Source organism: Helianthus annuus, chromosome 17 (genome assembly GCF_002127325.2).
Source record: "Helianthus annuus cultivar XRQ/B chromosome 17, HanXRQr2.0-SUNRISE, whole genome shotgun sequence".
In the NCBI taxonomy this organism is placed as follows: Eukaryota; Viridiplantae; Streptophyta; class Magnoliopsida; order Asterales; family Asteraceae; genus Helianthus; species Helianthus annuus.
Window position 1 is genome coordinate 60100208 of NC_035449.2, and position 13126 is coordinate 60113333.

Genomic DNA, 13126 nt, shown 5'->3' on the forward strand with positions numbered 1-13126 from the left:
GGATTGCTATATAAAATAATTAGGTTTTACGTTGTCACATCTAATTCTTCTTGTAAACATAATGTGTCTGAGTTGACATTATTAATATGTTTGATTAAATGAGTCGATTTTAGATTTACATGTTTAACCCATTTAATTAAACAATCGACTTATATCAAATTATAATCTTGTTTAAAATAAACAAATATATTTTATAATATTAGTCTCCTTATAAACTGGTTGCTACATTTTATTAAGTTAACCACCGCTAACCACATTATTTAGTTAGTTATGCGTAGTGGCGTACCTTAGTGTAAAGTGGAGGGGGGGGGGGTGCACTCGCCCCCTAATAGCCCCCAATGTTTTGATTAGAAGTGTAAAATTTCTTAATTTTTGTTTAAAAATTTTAAAATAATATTTATACAATATATAAATTGGGTCCTATGTCTTTATGCCCTCTCAGAACTTTTGGTCAAGATCTGACCACTTGTTATGCGTTACGTCCTTCACAAATTCTGGTGGTGCCACGTTGTCATTAAAAAAACACGCCGACAACAATGTAGAAGCTTCTCGCATGCCAGCTAACGTTTCTATAAATTCCATAGATAACCACCACCGACTTGCAACACAATTGCTTTTTCCATAACCTTCATCTTTTTACATTCTTACAAACACAACAACAGGGTACAATACAAATATTTCATTTTTCCATAAATGGCACCAACTTATGCAAAAGTGAATGGTGGTGTTAACCTTGAGCCATATTGTCCGACGTCCCATCGAACATTACCACGTGTTTAACGCCTTCTGGTGGTTGTTTTGTTGGTTTTGATGCTTTCGAACCGAGTAGTAGGCATGTGGTCTCAATCGGGAAGCTTAGTGGGATTCGGTTCATGAGTATATTCCGGTTCAAGGTTTGGTGGACGACTCATTGGGTTGGGTCACGTGGCCGAGACCTTGAGCACGAGACCCAAATGGTCATGCTTGAGACTCTGACTCTGGGCGACCTTATGTTTTAATTCTTCCACTTATAGAAGGTCGTTTCTGGGCTTCTCTGCAGCCCGGAGAGAGAAGCCCGGAAACGATGACTTTGTGGACGTTTGTGTTGAAAGTGGGTCCACAAAGATAACTGACACTTGTTTTAAAAGTGTCATTTACATGCAAGCGGGTCATGACCCGTATATTTTAGTAAAAAAAGCAATAAGAGTTGTTAAGGAGCGTCTTGGAACCACTAAAAAAAAGCCATTTAGTGGCACACATTTTTAATGGTATATAGGTTTTGTGACACTAATTTTTGTTTTTAATGGCACTTTAGGTATTTAACACATACATCTAGTGGCATTTAACTTTTGTGTCACTAATCAAGGCTTTTATGGCATTTTGCATATGCCACCAAAATTTTTTATATGTTTTAATGGCACTTTACCTGTGCCACAAGTGACATTTAACTTTTATATCACTAATCAAGTCTTTTAGTGGCATTTAAAATTTTCATCATTTCTTTCTTTGAAACCTAAAAATTTGCCAAAAAAATTCTCTTTCACCAAAAATCAATTTCCCTCCCCAAACCATTTCATATTCCCGCTGATTCCCCTTATATAATTATAGTTACCTCACTCGCAACAGTTCTTCTTCCCTCCCTCACACGATGTGACCATACCTACCAGATGAAACCCTAACGATCTTCTTCTAACAAATTCGGAGTTCAATCTGAATCTGTTTCAACGCAGATCTAAGAGATGGTTCTGAGAAAACCTAAGGATCTTCTTCACATCGTTACAGAAACGCGATTGAATGTATTCCGATGGAATCTACAGTAACCGTTGGTTCGGGTGAACGCTCTGTCATCGGAATCTTCAAACTGTCAAGCGATTGAATGTATTCGTCTTCCAATCGATGAAATGGAAGCTCACTTGCGGAAAATGGAGGTTAGTTACTCACCTAGATTGCTGGATTTTGTAGTTGAATTCATTGATTTTGTGTTAGAAGTTATTGATAGTTTGATTGTAGACCTAGATTGACCGATTTTGTGCTTGAATTTGTTGATTTTGTGTCACAAATTCTAACAAAAGAACCTACAGGAACCATTTTTTTTCTTTTGTCATAGCTGAACATACAGGTTGTTATTTCACATTAGTGGTAACAGGGAACATCTTGAGACAATTGAGTTAAGTTTTATGATCACATTACCTTTTGATTTTTGGTTATGTAGCACTTTTCTCCGCAATCTTCATCGACGACGGAACTAATAGAAGTAAAGCCAGGCGTCGAGCCCTGATGATATTTTGTGCCACATAGTTGAATAAGAATGTGAAGGTATGGAACTTAATCCCTCTGGTGGAATGAAATTAGTGTCCCAAAACCACAATTTAAATCTCTTTGGGAAAGATTACGTAATTTACTATTTTGCCTTTATACCAGGTCTCAAAGCATAAAGGTATTTCAATGGCATGGTGTGTTTGAACAGTGCACCATTGTAGAGGGTGCCGAGTGAGAAGAGGGTAATATTTATTGTTATTTGATTTTTTAGTTAATTTTTTTTTAAATAGTTATGCTTTGGTTTATCTTAAAACATTCTTAAGTTTTCTTAGTTTTTGAGATGTATTCTTATTAAGTTATTGTTGCTTCCTTAGGATGATACTACAATTGAAAAGCAGAGTTCCTTTTTGTCTCAGACTAGTCATACATACTGTATTATGATGGATGCTATATAATATAGGAATCTTAATAAGATCTCCCTCTAACTAAACTTTCATCTTATATGTAGATTGTTGGGACAATGAGCTTGCTGTTTGTTTTGGCTCCCCAACTTGCACTGGTCTTGGGTGTACTTATGCTTGTGGTGTCTAGTTTAGTTGGTAAGTTCTTGGTTCTTATCACTTACTTCTTTTGTCTAGATCAGGGAGCTTGAATAAGAGAAGAAAGGATTGATGCCCAAACTATAGGTAATTTACTCTGCCAGCTTAACTGTTAATTTGTATATCATATGTGGCAACAGTTGTGGTGTTTGTACATTCATATCCCGGTCCTAAAATTTTTACGACTTTTTCATATAAAAAATAAGATTTTGTGAGAGGTAATATGGGTTTGAAAGCATTTTACCGGTTGCGTCGTAACTGTAACTATTGAAAGACTTTTTATCATGTTCTCAGGTATAGGTATACTGACATATTCAAAACATTGATAGGTACCCCAGGACTCATAAGTATGTTGAACTGCTTCGAGCACATTTAACATTAATGGGTACCACAAAAAAAAAAAACATGTAGATCTTAGAGCATTGAAGGGTACCACAAAAAAAACTTGTAGATCTTAGAGAATTGAAGACGTGGACTAAACATGTAGAGACTTGTGTATCTTCAATTCTTCGTAGTCATGAGTCATGACTAGGGGTGCAAACGACCCGAGCCGAGCCCGAGCTCGTTTAACATATGAAAGCTCGAGCTCGGCTCGAAGGTAATTTTTCAAGCTCGAGCTCGGCTTGGGCTAGACTCGTTTAGCATTTATTAATTAATTTATATTAATTATCATTATAATAATTATTATACGTATAATTTGGTTATTTTTTTATATTTATATAAATGGTAATTATTATTATATAAATATATGTTCAATATATTAATAAAAAATATATAAACAAAAAGCTCGTTTAGGCTCGCGAGCCGGCTCGAGCTCGATAAGCGAAGCTCGGGCTCAGGCTTGTTTACTAAATGAGATTGTTTTTAGGCTCGGGCTCGAGCTCGAGCTCATTTAAGCACGGTCGTTCGAGCTTTTTTTCGAGCCGAGCTTGAGTAGCTTGCGAGTAACTCGGCTTGTTTGCACTCCTAGTTTTGACTATGTTAAACTTGCTTGTTTTTCAGTTGGCTAGTAAGTTAGGCAACAATAATATTTTGGTAATCGTAATAAGGGTATATATAAAAATTTTCAAAATTCTTTTTCTAAATCGCTATTTATAAAATGGCCGTCGCTATTTGTCGCTATTCGCTACATAGCCTATAGGTGCCTTGTCGCTATTTGCCATCGACAACTATGACCCAAGCTTCAATAGCTGATTGTGTAACCGAAACTTTTTCTACAATCTGTACAGTAAGTTCCCAATATATTTCTGAAACTCATGTTCCTTTATACCTTCAATGACTTGTTAATGATTAAGAACTTCATCCGCAGTTAATGATATTTGTTGCTCCATGCAGGTAAGGTCATATGGTGGAGAGAAACGTCAAATGTTAACGTTTGGGAACCAGGTTAAATAATTAATGTCCATAGATGTCACGATCATATATGTCTGATGTATTTCCAACCACTGGATTTATAGATTATCGTATTGACCAGGTTCTAGAGTATTTAAGTTGCTATTCACAGGAGTTTATAATTGTATATATGTATAATATGGTGCTCATAGACATATATGCTTTCTGTTGCCTGATATAAGCATACAAACATGAGTTTTTTTTTTTTTTTTTTAATTTTAATTGCTTTACTCGGGGTACCATGATTTGCCAATAACTCATTCAGGCACAACAGAATTGCAGTTTGAATCAGAAGATATGATAGATAATTTTGTTAGAAAACCAGCTGCTTTAGTTACTGGCATGGTTATGCCCCGAATTTTGCTATTTTTCCTATCTTGATTTTTAAAGTATGCCACTGACTTTTGTCTTTCTTAATTTCAACTAGCGATTTTATACAAACTTTTATTTTTGTTTCTTTCATTAAAATTTCACATGGAGGCTTGATAATTACTAATTCTTTGAATCACAACTCCACTGTCAGTGGTGCTTGCGGTTCTAGTGCTACCATTCTGTCAGTTTGTAACTTAATTTTTGAAGAACATCTTTGTTACGCTTGATTTATAATTTAATTAAAAGATACTTATATCATTATGACGTTGAATGACCCTTGATTCATCTATTTAGTGTGCTAATTGGGATCCGGGATCGAAGATAAAAATTTTGGATTTTGAGGGTCGTAACGGACCGCCATTGTGGAAAAGGCTTGGCAACAGACCATTACCGAAGCTGTAATGATTCGTTATGTAGTGGCCACTGGCCAGGAGGTGACAATTTCGTGTCCACAGGTAACTAACTAACTCGCAGGTCGCCTTTTGTTCTGATTCGAAGGTATAATAGGCTATTATTTTGCTTTTTTCCTAATGTTTAGGTTCATATTTGATTAACGGTATCATGGCTTTTAGTTTTGTTGGATCTAGGGTATGGATTTGCAAACCAATGACATTAATTATTTAGGAGATGGAGGTCGATGCTTTCATAAGACTTTTCCTCTTACGATTTCATGAAAGAATTTGCTCGAGTTGGTACAGCCTGATGCCAGGTCACTCGGTAAAACTCTGGGAAACTTCATTGGTTATAGGCTGAATGCTTAATTTTGAAATGTTTTTATTCAGTTTATTTGTTTTACCTCATATTTGTTTAATCCCTGTCAAATTTTACTTCAAAAATCCATCAACAGTGCCTACTGTGTGCAGGATGAAGGATACTTCTGAATGTGGAGGGTTGTTGAAGGAAGAGTATGCGCATGAGGGTGCCTGAGCTCAACGGACACTGCATGATTTTGTTGAAAGCAATTTTTTGGTTCAACAAGGCTTTGTTTGAAATTGTAGAACTCAAGGTATTGGCTGTTTATCTTAGCTTTTATGAGTTCATTTATCTCTTGGGTGGTAAAAAAACTAGTGTTTTGGAAAGGTTTAAAGAAATAACGTTTTTTTGTTTACAATTCAAATAAAAAATATTTTTGTCATGATGACCTTTAAAGAAATACCGTTTTTTTGTTGAAAGCAAGGGTATAGAACTAGTTACAATGATTTTAGTTTGACCTATAATAGATGGATGATTTTGAATTTTTAGGCAATAAAAAACAAGAAGGGTCTTTTTTGATTAAAAAACTACATCAATAAAAAAGAGATTGCATGGTTAAAGAATATACTCTAGGCATCTTTTGACCCTATTGATCTATTCACCACATTTTTAGCATTGTTTTAGTTTACCAATTGACCTGTTTAAGATAGAAGATAACTTAACTCAGTTTGAGCCGTTATAAACTAATGGGAAAGATTCTCATCGTGAACCTTTTTTTCGTTAGGTGATGGCAATATGGATAACTAGATGTATTGAAAGAAGTAAATTTGTTTTATTAATTGCTCTTACATCTTTAATAGCTACGGTTATGAGATCTAATCATTTGAATATGAATTGTGAAATTTCAGGTTGAATATAGTGAGTTGGCTGATGCGGCGACAACAAAGAGTAAGTGCATGGAATAACTATGAAGTAGGAAATACGATTGCTAAGAAAGAGTTAACATAATGAATATTTTATTCGCATGAAGATTATGAAAGAGATTCATGAACGCTATGGAGTTTTGAGTTTTTGTTCAAACATTTTTTAAATGTTTGTTTTGTATGTTCGATATTTAGACTTAGTTTGACACTTATTAGTTATCTCTTTGCAAACATTTGGAATCTTGATGATTGATTGAACTTTCAATTGAATTGATTGTATTATTATGATTTATAATTTTACAATTTTATTTTTATTTTTTAATATAGTTTTATTTTTTAATGTAAATAAATAATAATTGTAATCAATAAAAACTAAAATCATAAATAACTTGATGTGATTTTGTGGCAAAAAATATGTGCCACTAAAAGCCCAAAAGTTTGTAGTGGCAGAAAAAACAATGCCACTAAAAAGCCTATATACTTTGTGCGGCAGATCGAAAAAGTGCCACTAAAAGGCTTTAGCGTCGGCACTTCTAGTGGCATTTTTTTTGTGTGCCGCTCATTCCTACAGATGTTTTTAATGGCTTTTTTGTTGTTTTGTGGCACTTTTTGTGTGTCACTAAATGACATTTTTTTGTAGTGAACTTTCAACCTATTGGACGAAAAAACCCCACCCGGTATTGTTGACAAGTTTGGTTGGTGCACATGGGACGCCTTCTACCTTAAAGTGCACCCACAGGGTGTCATTGAGGGTGTCAAGGGTCTAGTTCAAGGCGGATGCCCACCGGGGCTCGTTGATAGAAGGGTGAATAACCGTGTTTTAACATGTGTAAATATAAGGTTTTAAGTGTTTATTATCATAAAACATGGTTACTTTGAGTGTGTTTCTATTTGTAGGTGCCCAGAGCTTAATGGATGGATATTGAAGCTAAACGGGAGGTTTTCGGGAAGATTTATGAAGGTTTGAAGCTTACACACAAGTTGGGAGTTGAAAAATGTGAAAAATGGTGAGAAACCAGTACTTAGCGCAAGAAGAAACCAGTTTGGCGCAAGCCGGTGTCAGTTTTGACGTAATACAGATGCAAGTAAGTCAGGGGCGCAACCTTGTACCATGGGGGCGCAACCTTGCGCTGACATCAGATAGCCACACGAAAATTCAGCATTTTACTTTATTTTAATATATCTTCAACCCCAAAACGAGATTTTCATTAACCCTAGCCGTTTTCCACTTCCCAAGGACGAATTTTGGAGTTCCCAACATCAATTTTCATCAATCTTTCATGCAATCAAACATCCAAGAAAACCAAGAAGATCAAATCATGACTATGAGTGGCTAGATTCTTTTGTGACCACCTCCGGGTGGATGGTTCATGTATGTGAAACTCAAACCTTGTTTATTTAGTTCTTCTTTGGATTGTTTTTCATAACTTGAAGAATACTTGTGGTTTAGTTTTGTTTAAAAGAATTGTGAGTGTTGCAATTATTCATCTTTTACCATTCGCATTCGGTTTTCTTGCATCGTGAGTAGGTTGGTTATTGGGTGGGTTCTTGGCACTTATGATTTGGTAATTAGATTGCATAAGTTATTATTAAAAACTTGTCTTTGATTATCAATCAAGCTAAACCGTTAACAAGACCTTTTGGTATCTATCTAATTAAATAGGTTTGGGTGAATCGTTGAACCGGAAATCTAGAGGGGGTTGCTTTTCTTTAAAATTGATAAGTTTCTTAATTCTTCTCGATCAAAAATCTCAAAACGCAATCAAAGCAATAGATTAACTATTGTTTTGATTACCTTCACTAGCAAGGGTAAGCATTGTTTTTTCATACGTAATCTGAAAACAATGCAACTGTTTGATAACAGGGAGGCCATTATAGCTGCTATTCCAAGTTACGAGGAGCCATACATTAAAGTTCCAAAAGTCTTGAACAAGGATTAACGCAATAAGGTTAGTACTTCATTTAAAAGAAACATTGTTTTTTTAATTATTCGTCAGATATTTTGACATTTACAGGTTTTCTTGGTGATTGGTCGTTTCGCTTTTGTGTAAAACCTGGACATCAAGTGCATGTGATTTACTATTGTTTCGACATTTTATTCTTTATATTAGGCATTGTTGGTTTAGAATTTGAAGTTTAATTTAGAAGCTAATTGCTATTCTACACACTTGAGGATTAGTTTCGGGTTAATGCTGCATCATCATCGGTGATCAAAAGCGGACAAGAGTAGGAGGATAACGAATATGATGAATGGGTGTTTGTCTCTTCTTCTCCCATCTATCTCCGTAATATGATTTTCCCATCCCCTCTTCTATGATATTTGGTTTTCATTAGTGTGTAATCGTTTCATTAAATCAATCAATGGAATCACAGTTTCTTCTTCCTACTTTGATTATCAACGTTGAGGTCACAACAGTAACACCACCTGAATATGGGGTACCGAATACGCCCCAGTTACCCTAATATATTTGATTACATACCCTTATATATTGACGATTCGTGGTGAACAATCATTAGTTACATAATTCTTGTGTTTTGATTACATATCACACCGACATGAGGGATTTACGCTCGACAATAAGTAATTACATAAATCTCGTATATTTTTAACGACAAATTTGGATCACTGACGGACCACTAGCGTATTATCGTGTCACGTGTGGAATTACTCATTTTCACTAGGTAATTATGCCTATACATTAACTCATGAGAAAACCCCGTTGTAAGAATTGAACCCAGGAACTCAGGACTTAAAATGGTCCCTGAGCCTCAATTTATAACAAGGGATAAACGTTATATATATGGGGTACATATATTTGAATAACCAATAATTGCATAAATCTCGTATTTTGATCACATATTACCATACCACATAACGAACTTATCGAATCTCGTTTTTAAACTAGGGGATATGGCCTACATATTTAATTTAAATAATAATAAAATTCATTGTATCATAAATCACGTAATTATAATGAGTAAACCGCGTACGCATAAGGGGAGGGGGTGGTCACTAGTGACCATTTTTCCATCACTCATAGTATCCAATCATGTTCCGCCATGTCAGCAACCATTTTTCCATCACTCATAACCTTTTTTTAGTGGGGGTGGTCAGCACTCATCACCACACCCAACAATTTCCCCCCAGCCAAAAATTACACTCATCAAAAAAAAAAAAAACCATCACGCGTTGAAAATATCACGAAATCGGATTGCGTTATACTATAACGCGTTGAACTTTTGTTGTGGGGGTGGGTGTTGGGAATCAGTGTATCAAAATATTAGCGGAAGCGGTTTATATAATTTACCAAAAGCCGATTATATAAATTTGATTTATTAATCCGATTAATAAATATTCCCAATCAGGATCAAGGTTATACGCGTATAAACAAATAAACTGAATAAACAACCATAGAGGGTTTTAGTAATCAACCTTTGACGACTACACTGGAATTGTAACACGCGGGTTACAACGAATCCTCGCTAGTAGGAAGTTCACAACCAAGCACAAGATACCCGATAGTAGAACCGGCCAAGAAGGAGGCGGCGACGATGCTTGGTCGACGGCAAGAGGATGGCGGCCAAGCTTAGGAGGGTGGCTAGGGTTTTTGTGTTTTTATCAAAGTGTCTCTAGGGTTTCCACCTTAAACATCCTTTTATAAAACCCAATCTTACATTAAGGCCATTTAAGATTATACAATTATAATCCTCTTAATAATAATCTAATTAATATTAAGTCCCTCGGGTTTAAACTATTATTATTTCACAAATAATAATCTACCTACTCGTGAACATATACGATTCGTGTACCAACGTGTAACTCTTCGGATCGTACCGAGTTAGTTACGTTGACTTTAATTAAGGTCGGACATACATATATCCAACAATCTCCCACTTGGACGATTTTAATTAAATGAGTCAACGTGTGCAGAGTTGGACGCCTAGCTGCATCGCACTGCTCTTAACACGGCATGACACTTTACAGTCGTCAACTAGTTCTTTGCGTTCAAGTAACACTTTACTTAACCAAATACTATAGCCCTGATAATTCTATCAATAAGTCCCTTCTGTATAGAACGTTCGTTGATCATAAGACATGGATCATTCATTCTTATATAGTGATCAACCATTCTCTATTCTCGTCTTTAATTCAAAGTGGTCTAACGAACTACTTTTAGTCCGAGCGTGGCCACACGTTTATTCCAGTTTGAGTTAACGAGGGCGCTAGAATGTCTAAACTTCTAATCCCATAGAAGTACGGAATTCCATCAGCATCATACAACTCCCACTTAACCTTGGATTCCTCCCAACGCTACCCGGATTACTACCCATGTTTCAAGAGAGTGTTAGATAACATCAAAGATTGTCCTCGATCAATGTAGTTTAATATGTGCCTAAGGAAAAAGGACAGATTGAACATATCAATATCAAAACATCTCATGACTTAGATCCATGGAGATCGTTTTGAAGCGAGTCACATCCAATATCATTCCCTAGTGATATCTGTGAATTTTGATTCTCAAACTCTTGAGTTATTCATCTCATGAATACAATCATCTCAATTCACAATAGTCTTACATTCAAATTCATTCCCATGTAATTTGATCGACTACGGATATTTTAGAATACGCTTATTCAAGGATATAAACATACATATAACGAACACAGTTACAAAATAATTAAACTTGCATTTAATCAATAAATCAAATAACTATTTTGTCACACCCCGATTTCCACGTGTCTCACCGGTGGGCCCGGTGGGGGATTACCGTGACGATGTTGGCAACAATATAGTCAAACCACACAATTATATAATGCACAGCGGAAGCTTAAGATAAATATATAAACTTCAACCTCTGGTTGTAATATCAAATGTATTACAGAAGTTGAATATATCCACAGCGGATCAAAATAAATAAATATTGTTCATTCAGATACGGCATCGAGTTTGCGAGACTATTCGTGATGCTTAGGCAGCTAATACCAGCCAATTTCGTCTAGTACCTGCACTTAATCTTTTTGGGGAAAATACGTCAGTTTACACTGGTAAATACATTCAACTGACACATTTGAAAATGTTTATTAAAAATTGATTTGAATGCACAAGGCACAAACTCTTTTATAACTTGGGAAAATTATAATAAAATCTTGTGAACGTTTTACATGTTCTTTTATGCGTTCAGTAGCCCGGGTCGTGCCGGGTTAAAGATTTATAGACACACCACGTATGCGTAAAACCGTAGTATAAAAACCAACGGCTACGTCTTTTACTTTAATGTCGACACTTTATACCGGGTGTACGCCTACACCGGGATGTCGATGGTCGTGGCCATTTCGTAAAATGATGCCAAGGATATCCGGGACAACGGTCATTAAACCCCCCAAAGGCTTTTAAGCAACAAAACTATTTAAATGAGCCGATCATATTATTTAATTTAACCACCTAAGCGATGGAAGAATACAATGCTCAATCAAGCGGTATTAATATACCGTAACCCAAGCCCATATAGGGGAAATAAGTTAAAGTATTTACCTTTGCAAGTATATTTCCTTAATTTGGATTAAATCACCGATAGCTTTTACTGGGGCTCCTAATCTGGAACGAAGGTTTTAATTAACCTCTTAGAATCCTAACGGGTCGTTATAATGGCCGTAGCCTAGACCGGTTGGTTCCGATATATATAGATATGGTTTAATCGCGCGAAAAGGCGAAAACCGAGAATGGAGTGTGATCCCGACCCAACAAGTTCAGAGACTTGTTTTAAATGGGTTTATGGTTCACACTCTGGAATTTGGGGTTCAAATAATATAATTTGACCCGTATCGGCTAATTTATGAAACTAGTTTCATAAGCCGAACCGTGCGCGCAATAGGCGAAACGGTTAACCATGAGAGTCGTACGCTTATTTCCTAAGTCAATATGCCTTAAATGGGTTGTGGTATCAGTAGGATACCTTCCGTGATGCCCGTAACGAGTTTAAGTTAATATTATGCCCTGTAGGGGCTTTTCGGTCATTTTAAAGGCTTTAAAAGGGCTTTTCGAGTTCTACAGGAAATCTGAGTTTCCCGAACAGCTTATAAAGCTTACAATACTTTATTTATTATTAAAACCAGTAGCAACTGGAATCGGGTCAAAAGACCTTGTAGAACTCATGTTTTGGCCGAAAAGGGCATATTCGGTATTTACCGAACCGTAGCCATAACCGCAGGTTATGAGCGAGGTAAAAATTATTAAAAATCTTTAAAATTCCCAAAATATTATTTTAATACAGTGGGTAAAAGTTTTGGTGACGAAATCTTGGTTTAGATGGTCGTCATGCTAATTGCGCCGTTAATTACTAAAGTTTACTTTAATTGCGCTTTTTAGCATAACTCTCATTCTAGACCTCGGATTGACGTGAAACTTTAAGGACATGCTTATAATTTAATAAGCAAGGTTTTGGTCCGTTCACGTGTCCGAAATACTCGTTTTATTTTATAAAGGCCGTTACGGTCAACTTTTAGGCGAATGACGGAAATGCGCAAAAGACTCGGATAACTCATGAACCGATCACAGAGGTTTATACCGACATGTGACCTGGTCCTAAGAGAGTCCTAAGGTATATTTATACCTCACTAAAACGGGTCAGAACTGAAGTCAAAGCAAAAGTCAAACTTTTGCGACATTCGGCTCCGAACCGGTTCAATATAGCAAACGGTCGATTCAAACGAGCGCAAACAAGTTTATATACTTAATACCATGTTTTATAAGTGTCAAAACAGGTTTCATAACATATACATTACAGATTATGCATAAATCGCTAAAATAGCTTTCTGTTGACTTTTTAACCGCACGTTTGACTCGATATTTGACATAGTTAGAGTGGTGATCAGGGGGAACCCTTTTAGGGGTTTATTACCCTCATTGAT

At 36.0% G+C, this 13126-nt stretch overlaps 1 long non-coding RNA gene across 17 annotated transcripts; it reads left to right on the forward strand.

Annotated features, from left to right (window-relative positions):
• Positions 1 to 599: 599 nt before the first annotated feature.
• On the forward strand, positions 600 to 8534 carry LOC110920612. Of its 17 annotated transcripts, none has more exons than XR_004887142.1 (10): positions 600 to 1907; positions 2192 to 2295; positions 2401 to 2480; positions 2747 to 2924; positions 3167 to 4065; positions 4173 to 5056; positions 5174 to 5318; positions 5465 to 5607; positions 6203 to 8166; positions 8233 to 8534. It is a non-coding gene; the product is annotated as an uncharacterized LOC110920612 (long non-coding RNA). The 17 variants fall into 17 exon arrangements; XR_004887144.1 differs by having other exon boundaries at positions 3972 to 4065; XR_004887146.1 differs by having other exon boundaries at positions 2747 to 2797; positions 2877 to 2924; positions 3167 to 5056.
• Positions 8535 to 13126: the final 4592 nt, after the last annotated feature.